Genomic DNA, 11,533 nt, shown 5'->3' on the forward strand with positions numbered 1-11,533 from the left:
CTATAATATCCCAAGGACATTGATAACTAACGAAATAATTTTATCACAGTTTTCGAAAGCACGTTATTTGGTAACATTCCGACGCCGAAGGCGGACGGATGTTACCTAAAATAACGTGCTTGAGGAAGTTGTGATAAAATTATGAGTTATTTATCAATGTTCGAGGGATATTCGGTGAGAAAATTTTTTGCAATTCGAACAAAATTATTTATTGAACACACAGTTATTAAAAGAACAATTCGTATAATGATATTCCGTTGATCTTGCTGTATTTGCCTCGGTTACTGCATAGATGTTTCCACGCATACTATTGATTATTTGGTTATGATGTTCCTGATCAATATTCAAATAAGGTTTTATGAAATTTTCATTATTGTGCCCAGTAATTTTCAACAATTGCTGTTCTTGAACTCCGCTCTTAGCTAGTTGACTGACTGCAGTTGCTCTATTAGAGTGATTGGTTATTTTCCTCTGTTTCGTATCCAAGCCAATTGCTTCAGCAGAAGATTTCGTCCATCCGTTGATTATATTTCTACCCAGAGGCATATTGTCATACCAGTTATCGCTTCCTGTCTTCCAGTGACGATTTGGCCTTAAAAATAGTCTATTTGTCTTGATATTTGTGCTTCGTTTTGATAATAATTTAATGAATAATCTGACAGGACAAGCATTGTTATCACTATTTTAAACTAATCATTTGCTAGAGGCGCAGTTCTTTGAACCCCCTTGGCAGGTTTTACTGAAAATTGGATTATATTCTATCCTATTAGTTGGAGATCCATTGTTGTCCTTTTCGATATGAAAATAATCAACTAAGCAAGCAGCACCTTCACCACCTCTCCAAGCCAATTCCACCGCTGCTATGTGATAAAATTTGCGTAGGAGTCCTATAGGGGTATTTTCATCTCAAAAGCTTATAATTTTACTCATTTCATTTGAAGTTAATGGTACTGAGCTTGTTTTGCATTTAGTGGGATCTGTTTGTAAATTTCTTCGTGCTGCGTCGCGTGCATTCCGCGCTTGTTTGAATGCAACACTTTTAAAGGGGTCTAGCATGATATTATACTCCTTGTAATAATTTTCCTGTAATAATTTGCTTGTTATATTCCATACGGTTTTAACAGTAGCCTCCTTAAACTCTGTGCTATCCTTTTTTCTCATATCAATCGCCCAATCCTTGAGTATTAATACAAGCTCTTCGAGAGTACGATTTCCATCCAATTCATATTTTCTGGCGTCACAAAACTCCATAAATATTTTCCAAGTGTATTTTTTACTATTGACAGTATTTTTTGGTGTATTTTCTTCAATGATTTTGTCAATTGCCGCATCATTTTGAACACCAAAGCGAGGAAGTGACATTTTCGAAATAAATTGAATTACTGAAATGTCAAACAACTTTATTGTGTTGGTTGCTTAGCAATGTCATGACATAAGTGATAACTACCCGTGAAAACTATCCATGGGTAGTTATCAGTGTAATGATGGTTTCATTGGTTATTTCGACACACATGACTAGAAATAGACAAATTTGATAGGATAATTTTTTTGGCAAAAAATTTTCATTATTATAATTTCTTCGATGTAGTTCCAGTAAATTACTGTATATACTGCTGAGATTATCAATGTCAGTTTTCTTAATAATGCAATCAGAAGAATTATTAATTTGAAACATTTCAATGCGTTTGGAAATATATGTTTCTGTATGTAAAACTTTGATATTAGAGTAATTTGGTTTATGTCCTGTTTCTATAGGATGCTAATGAACATGATTTCTTATTATCAAGCTTTATATCACTTTTATGTGAAGTTTTTCTATCATTAAGAACTCTAGATGTTGTTTCAATATAATCCAAGTTACAATTGTTACAAGGAATGTTATAAATCACATTTGACTTTTTTGTAGTATCTTTCAATTTGATATTTAAATTATTTATACTTTCAATATTTTTTTGGCATATTTTGATATTTTGTTCATTATGAAAAAGTTTTATGATATTTATGATAAATTTGATAGGTGAACTATCATTACATATATTTCTATTGATTAATCGAAATTTGTATTGCCGCCAGTATTGAAAATAATTTTATTGGGAGGTTTTTTGGGATAAGAATTTCCGATCAATATGTCTCTTAAGTCTGAGATTTTTTTGCTTGAGGGAAGGGTGTACTAATTCATCTATTCAAACACAGTATTGAATTGATTTTAAGTGATTTTTTATGAAAGGAATTGTAATTGATATATCTTTTCGAATTACTAGGTTCAACATACCAATCAGTAATCAAGGAATTATCAGTTTCACGTATAACTCTTGTATCAAGAAAAAGAAGGGTCTATTTTTTTTTTCGATAGTGAATTGATTTTTTTTATCATATCTATTGACAACATCTAGAATTTCATTAGATTTTTCAAAAGGTATTGCACAAATGACATCGTTAATGTATTTCTTTAAAAAAGGAATTTCATTTAATTCCAAATTCCATTGTCTAATATGATATGGAATTTTTCAAATTTATTAATTACCTAAAAAAATAACAATTATAGCAGGCAAAAAACTGAAAGTACAATGAATCTTTTCTATCTGAAATATATAATTCTATCGCTGAAGGGAAACAGCACTTTGTATTTTTTTTTTGGTTCTGGCTGAAGCCAGTGGAACGATGAACCTTCTAAAACTTTTTGTTTTCATAGCATAGCGTAGTAGTTGATTTCCGTCGTGAATTCACCAGAACCTATTATATAGGTACGTTGGAAGGAATGAATATTTTGAAATCACAACTATATTGTGAAAAAATCTTTCTATGAGAAAAAACCAGAAAGAATTCCACACTAAACAAGAAATAAATATCAAGCAATATATATTCCACTTCTTAACAAAAATTTAACACAGAAAAGTCATATATTTTACCGACCTGAAATCTTCAATAATTTACTGGTTGAACTTGAAACGATCCATTCCCGAAATCTTCATGAAAAAAAAATCTAGCAATGGCTATTAGAAAATAATCGAAATACCACGACCCACTAATCGAAGTGATGTCTTGAAAATTAAAATTTCATATCCACATCCCTTCCATATAAAACGAGAAGTACTCAACTCTTCATCACATAATACAATGAGAAAAAAAACACGTTTTCATTGATCATGCTTTTGTACGACTAATAAATTCTGAATAAAATCTACTATTGATGTAAAACAAAGCCTTCATTTGGAACATTAAACAGGCACAACGTATACAGGGTGTCCCTGGACTTCTTCTTTTCCTCTCGGGAATGTATAGATGGGGTCAAAATATCACCAGTACTTCATATAACTTTTTTTCCTAAAATCCTTCGTTACCAAGTAACGGGCCCTCGAAGTTACAAAATGAAAAATGTTTTTCTTTGATAACTTTTCAAGTGAATATTCAAAATCATCCAAATTTTGGTAATTGACTAAACAAATGAATTCCTTCGATGAGCTTTCATGCAGGAGTCAGTTGTTTTGCTACAAAGTCAGGAACGGACTACCCCCGATGGTCCACACCCCAAAACTTTGAAATGACAGATATTTTTCAATATTTTTCAACAAATTAAGGTTACTTGGACAATTTTATGAATAAAAGTACTCGTGTGGAAAGTCGATCGGAGCAACAAGTCTTGATAAAAATGTAGTTTCACTCGACGACCATTATTTGAAATGAATAATTATCACTAGTTCGGACTTCCATTGTCTATTATATAAAATGATTTGAAATCCCTGAAACAAGTAAAAAAGGATAATTAAAAAAAAAGAATAGTTGAAAATAACAATTATACTAAGCAACAATAAACCTGAAATGAAATGATAGTAAAATAACCTACAAGTGAAAATATAATAATTGAATAAATAAAAAAAAAATTAAAGGAATGCAAAAAGAAATTAATAAAAATAAAAATAAAAAGGTGTAGAGATTCCAAGTCACGTTAGTTCACGACGTTTCGATTGTTGGTACCTACAATCGTCTTCGGGTGATGACTGGACTGATTCCTCCGAGAGATGACTATTTTATAGGTCGTTGAAATACTTTCACTTTCACTACTTTCCATTTTCCGCTTCACTGATTCCATGAGAGATGACCGATTTGGCGGGAGTTGGTCATTTCTCGTTTGATGATGGGTTTCCATATGTTTCGTATATCTACGCTGGCCTGGCTGAATACGTTGTTGGACAACATGTATGCGGCTTCCTTAAATTTTCTCCTGAACCAATGTTCCTCTCTGTGCAAGATCTCAGCTTGGGACCACTCGATGTTGTGTTGATGAGTCCAAACATGGTCTGCTATTCCTGATTTGCTGGTTTCTCCTCGCTGTGTGTGCTTCTTGTGCTCGGCAATGCGAATATTCAATGGCCTCTTAGTTTCACCAATATAGGATTTTCCGCACTCACAGGGTATCCGGTAAATGCAATTCTTGGAATCGCAGTCCGCGTTTGGGGGCCTGGTTTTCGTGAGGCTGCTACGGATAGTGTTACCGGATCTGAAACAGGTTCTAATGTTGTACTTGGAACCAATTCTTCTTATCCTCTCCGATAATCCTCTGATGTAGGGAAGTGCAAGCACTGGTTGTGACGGCTTCTCTTCCTTGCGAGGCTCCTGCTGTCTTTTGGCTAAAGTCTTTTCTACCATCGCTTTGGAGTATCCATTCCGCTGAAGATCACTTTTGATGATGTCTAGTTCCTTCTCGAGACCTTCCTTTGTATTACAAAGCCCAAAAGCACGGTCTAATAGAGTCTTGATGATTCCTCTTTTTGTCGATTGATGGTGGTTGGATTCGTGGTTCAGATATGTCCCGTATGAGTGGGTTTTCGGTATACAGATGTTTCCCACTTAGTGTCGGTCCTCTTCACCAAAACGTCTAAGAATGGCAATTCATTGTGGATTTCCTTCTCCATTGTGAAAGTGATGGAAGGTCTCACGCTGTTGATGTGTTTCAGAAAGGCGTCTAGTTCAGTATTCCCATGGTTCCATATTAAGAAGGTGTCGTCAACATATCTCAACCAGACTCGAGGTTTCTTGTGGGCTTCTTCAATGGCCAGAGTTTCAGAGAGTTTTATTAATTTCTTTTTGCATTCCTTTAATTTTTTATTTATTCAATTATTATATTTTCACTTGTAGGTTATTTTACTATCATTTCATTTCAGGTTTATTGTTGCTTAATATAATTGTTATTTTCAACTATTCTTTTTTAATTATCATTTTTTACTTGTTTCAGGGATTTCAAATCATTTTATATAATAAACAATGGAAGTCCGAACTAGTGAAATTCATCACGAAACATTGTCAATCACCTTCAAACAAAAGTTTTATCCTTTTCTGACTCGTCATGAAAAGTTTAATTATTGTATTCTTGTTACGTTTAAACTACTTATGTATGTACATATAATTTTAATATGTTTCTCACTCTTGACAATTTTTTATTGAATATTGGCGTCTCCAACTCAAAGACATTGTAAGTATATTTTTCTTTTTTTCTTTTTTCGAAAACTACACCTCACGATTTGATCTTCACAAACTTCATTTAAAAAATATATCACAACATGTTTCGCTAAGACATTAGCTTTTTCAAGTGGAGTAAATCACTCAAGTGAAAAAGCTAATGTCTTAGCGAAACATGTTGTGATATATTTTTCAAATGAAGTTTGTGGAGATCAAATCGTGAGGTGTAGTTTTTGAAATTACTATGGATCTTCATAAAGTAACGGCCGAATCAATCAGAAAAGTATCTTTTTCAGCTCTTGTTAACATTTAATATTATTATCGAAATATCTTGTAGTTTTTTCTGAAGATTACAGAAATCACTGTTGAAATGGTTGAAATATAGTGTTATAATAGTACACTTTCAAGCTTGCTGCATTCCCAAACTAATACAGTTCTAATATATTGATGGATGCGTGGTAGGAAATCATAAAAAAGAAAAGAGAAAAGAAACTTTTTATGTTTTTTTACAACTTTTATTTGTAACTTACGTTACTATAAGTTCATTGTATAAGTTTGAAAATGTCCGTATAGGACGAAACTTATCAATAAAGTTTATTATATAATTGCTTGAAAATGTCCGTATAGGACGAAACTGCAGTAACGTTAGTTACAAATAAAAGTGGTAAAAAAACATAGAAAGTTTTCTTTCCTCTTTTCTTCATGATACAGTTCTCCTATCCTAATCTGTATCTATACTAATATTATAAATGTGGAAGTTTGTGAGGATGGATGAATGTATGTTGTAGCTCTTTCACGCCCAAATAACTGAATTGATTCAGATGAAACTTTACATAAATACAGCTTATACATCAAAATAACATAAAGGCTACAATTTACAAAGGTTTTGTGTAATTTTGGCTAGTATTGTATAAGTAGGTCCTTATTGATTGTCTGACACACTTATATTTACGTACATCCAAAGCTACTGCACCTAGAATCTTGAAATATGCAGGTAGGTTCTTTGTATAGCGTAGATAAGCATCAAGAAATGGAATCAGGATTTCCACCCCCAAGAGGGAATAAAATAGGGGTTCAAATATGGTATTGAGTTTCGTCAGTTTTGAAGTTGGAAACCTGAAGTTTTGGGTTAATAAAAAATATTGTACTATTTGTTCAAAATGGGCGGTCACGAAACTTAATGTGACAAACCAAATTATATGTGGGATAATCCACGGGCAACAGCTGGTACTGAATGAGTTCAACAAATAAAAATTTCAATTTATTCATCCTGCTTTCGTTATTTTTTGCTAGTTCAGCTAATTCAGTCGCAGTTAATGTTGATTGTTACATTGGAATATTTTGATTTAAATTTGATGAATAATTTTGATTTAAAAAAAACATGTCTCAGGTTACTTTTTTTGTTCATGTTTTGTGAAAATGTTACCAAAAAAAGTTGATCACAAAAATACAAAATTAATTGAATGATTGAACATTCATTTCCTTGTATGTGTTAGGAATCACACGTTTAAAGGTGAGACCTCGTTACTCCTTAGCTCGCACAAGTTTCCCAACTTCTGAAAGTTGTCGTTCGTATGAGGGCGACAGCTGATATTAACGGAAAAACAGATTTTGAACAGATTGTTTTTTACCGACCACTTCGACAGGTACTATGAATAAAACTATTGTACACAGTTCAATGATATCATTAACTACAAATCACTCATATATTATTTAGAAGAGGTTAATTTCTAGGGAAAAAGCTCGTTGCCATTTTACTTCTCCATCAATATAAAAATATGTGGAAAACATTTCTAGGAATAAATACAATATGTAAGGTGGAGGTAAACTTTTTACGAGTACAAAAATGTGTAGAGCATATATAGAAGTTACTTTCAGATACAGAATAAAATCTTTCGAAACAACTACTTTCACATCATTATTGATTTACATGATAGAAAAACAACTACTGCTACTACTGTTATATGAACATACGACATTCACTTTTTACTATTCAGTTTGTAATCCAAACATTCGTTTTTGGAATTGAAACAGATAACACTCAAAGGAACGCTACACAATACAATATATGAGATAATTATGATATAAAATTTCACTGACATGGAATACTATAATCCTGAATGGTGCACTCCGAACTTTCATAATTAGTCACCTTCGAGTGTTTCTCAATTTTCTGTTATAAAGTTGGAAAAGTACAAAGCCAAAACAAAAAATAATGCTGCAATCAAAGTAGCCAGATCTTCATGAAATTTTGTACTCCTGATTCTGAACTTCTTCTAATACAGTTCTAATAAATTGATGGATGCGTGGTAGGAAATCACAAAGAAGAAAAGAGAAAAGAAACTTTCTATGTTTTTTTACAACTTTTATTTGTAACTCACGTTACCGCAGTTTCATCCTATACGAACTCCGCACTCCGAACTTTCATAATTAGACACCTTCGAGTGTTTCTCAATTTTCTGTTATAAAGTTGGAAAAGTACAAAGCCAAAAACAAAAAATAATGCTGCAATCAAAGTAGCCAGATCTTCATGAAATTTTGTATTCCTGATTCTGAACTTCTTTCAATAACATTTTCACCTAAGCAAAAAAATTACATTACCTGAAAAGTGATGGGTTTCGCTACCCGTTGAGGCCAAGTTGTTTTTCAAAAACTGAAAATGTTCCTGAAATTAATTTTTTTGACATGAAACTCAGGCCCACAATTTAAATGGAAATTCAAAAATTGTTAGTCCATCGTGGATTTAATATTTTTATCAGCTCTCTTTGGGTATTTTTCACCTTCTACTATCTTAAAAATATGGAATTTGTAATGGAGAATATCATACATTTGTATTGCAAACTCTTGAGTTTTCCCCGATTAGTCATTGCGTAAATTCAAAGTATTTTTCACAAAATGAAATGTTCTATTCATCACTAACTTGTCGTGTTCAATAATTTTTACAATAAAAAAAATAATACAATACTTATCTTAACGTTTCTGAGGCTAAAATCTGCCTCCGTCTTCAGAATTGCACTAATTTAGGTTTATACCGATTCTCCTCCGCAATAGATTTGATGATTTTATCACTCATATTATAGGAAAAAATCACAATTTTTTTTCCAATACCAGAAAATTTTCAAATTCATTTTTTGAAAACAAAACTCAATCACACAATCTTGAGTTTGTTAGTTCATCGTACCTTTGATAGCATCAATCCTGGTATACACTGTATGATGGACAAAAGTAGATTTGATAATTTCATTACTGATATTATGTTAGCAAAAACATTCATCGATCTTTTCTTTCATTCAAAATTCTTCAGAATCATTTTATATGGATTCATTCTGAAAAAGATATTATTTCCTAATTTTACCGGGTCTGGCTTCTTTGTAAATTAAGTATGCGTACAAAGGTTCGTAATTACGTGTGAATTCGCAATGGAAGGAGTTCAAAAATCACAAACTATCGCCCTTCGTATTATTTCAATTCACCGAAAATAGTTTTGACATTTCATCGCACAATTCCAAATATCAGAGCAGACGGCGAAATTGTAGCTTATCAACTGGTAGAATTATTTTCACGTTCAAAGTTCAAGGACAACAGAAGCGGGTGTTTTTTCAATGTGTGATCTTTCAATACGATCGTTTCTTAGAACTAAAAACATTTATTTTTCTTGAATGACCTTCTCTGAAATCGAATAGTTGGGGTTCTGTATCTGAAATTCCTGTCAGTGAAGGAATCAAGATATTTGTTAGCCATAACAAACGAGCAAGTTAATTTTTCTTAAACGAGTTAGCTGAGAAAGTTTCATGAGGAAAATCAACACATTTTTCATTATAAACAAACAAGATCGATACAACACTGAAAATGTTTTGTTTGAATAGAACGTATCAATGAATTTCTGTCAATGAATTTCGAAATAAATATCTAGCATTTTATGGTCTGTTCATAGTTCAACATTTCTAAGATGATCACATGGTGATCGAAACACGTGTCGAGGTGTTGGAATAACGGTTTGGTGTTGGAAAAAAACTCTGGTAATTTTCATTACTACACCAAAGTTTCCAAATAGTGCATCACAATTTCGAAATATGACTATAGCATATTGTGAAAAGAAACAGTGATAAATCAGTTGGTACTGATTACTTTCGAATCTTCCCAAGCACATTTCGAAAAAATTAGTGCTACAGAAGAAGACACATGCATTTTCTGTGATACGTTTGAGGTAGAACACACAATTTTTGAATGCCCAAGATGGGACCATTACGAGTCAGAAACGTGAACCTGTCTTGGACTACAACACCGTAGTCAGGAATTTATTTGAGGTGGTACGAGAACGAAGTATTCGAAAATGAAATGTTAGGTAACTTTTATTGATGCTGGGTATTTTGGTCCGCGTCATCAATATTTTTCGTGATTAATTCAGTGAAGATATTTTGAATGGACGTTACGTGGTACACGAATCATTTATTCAATGAAATTCCAAAGAGCGATATGAAAGTGACAATAATTGAAAAACCAACTCAATTCTCAACATAAATGTTCTCATAAGTTACACGAGTGAAAATATATTGAATCAAATGGTTTAATTTTCTAGCTACCTTGGCTACAAACTTATCAATTAATTTTTCCACAGGAACAGCCATTTTTTCTTGAATATTTCGAAGTCGCAAAAGGTCGCTCTGCTGTTCAGATAGTGACTGGTAGTGTGGACAATGATTTTAACAAAGAATGCAAGTGGTTTTTTTTTGTTCATTTACAAAATACCCGCATCATTCTTCAAAGTTATTAGCGGTTTGACATAGTATTTTACAAAAGTCATTTACAGCTTATGTAATATCTTTATGTCGGTTAAGAATGAGATGAGTGGTTGTATGCAAACAACAGCTTTCTCCTAAGATGTCCTTGATATTTTCGGCTAAGTTATGCTCCAGCCTTTCCGCATAATACATTGGACACTCACCTAATATGTGTTTTACTGAGAGGTCTGTCTCGCATATATCGCAGGATGGTTTTTGTTTTCCAGTTATTAGATATTCATGAGTGAGCCTTGTACGGCCGAGGCGAAGTCTGGTGATAGCTATTTCAAGGCTTCTGACTTCAGTTAATGTTTTGTAAGGTGTTCAAATGATCTGTGTTCAGCTAGTTTGGAGGATTGTTGGGATTGGAGGATTGTGTTGCCACGTATCAAGCACTTTTTTTTGATGAACACTTTTGAGGTCGCTGGGTGTTGTTCTTGTTTCTCTCATGGCATCTACTTGTAGCGCAGCTTCTTTCGCACTTTGATCTGCTTTTTCGTTCCTACTAATTCCGATATGGGATGGAACCCATACAATAGCTAACCTGCTTTTGTCTTCGTTGTACTCAAAAGAGCTCACATTTGATAAATTCAACGATGGGGTGATGAGTATATATTTTAAGTATGGACTGGATGGAGCTCAGAGAGTTGGTTATTATAACGTATTTCGGGTAATCTGTTTGTTGCATATAAGTGAGAGCTTGAAGAATAGAATATAGTTCTCTAGTTAACACGCTCCAAGTACTGGGGAGTTAATATTTCATGGTGGTTACAGGAGTGACGACTGCTGCTCCTACGTCTTCAATCATTTTCGAAGAGTCGGTATATATTTGCAAATAGTCTGGATATTTGTCCATGATTTCAGAAAAGTGTTTTTTAATCACCATGTTGTTTATTCTTGCTTGGTCGTATGTTGTGAGGTCAGTGTTTATTGAAATGGATTGGCTCGTCCACGGCGGTGGAGTTATGACGTTTGTGTAGATAGGCGGTAAGTGGCAAAGTTCGATTACTTGCAAGTACTGTTTGCTTCTTTCCGAGAAAAATAATTTGGATTTGTTGTGGTTTGTGATTCGGTTGGTATGGAATGGGGTTTCTTTGAGGGACGAAATATGTACAGCTGTTAGCGAAGGCTCTCCAGTTTCTGTGAGAAGACTCTGGATAGGGGTTGTTATATATGCACCTGTGATTATGCGTAGGGCTGCGTTATGAATGCTGTCAAGTGACTTCACGAGATGTGCCAATGCTGAGGTGTAAACTATTGATCCATTGATCGATTTTGTATCTGATTGAGGATCC

Source organism: Leptinotarsa decemlineata, unplaced genomic scaffold (assembly GCF_025532065.1).
Source record: "Leptinotarsa decemlineata unplaced genomic scaffold, Ldec_3_MD MMD2_P_RNA_scaffold_12, whole genome shotgun sequence".
Lineage (NCBI taxonomy): Eukaryota > Metazoa > Arthropoda > Insecta > Coleoptera > Chrysomelidae > Leptinotarsa > Leptinotarsa decemlineata.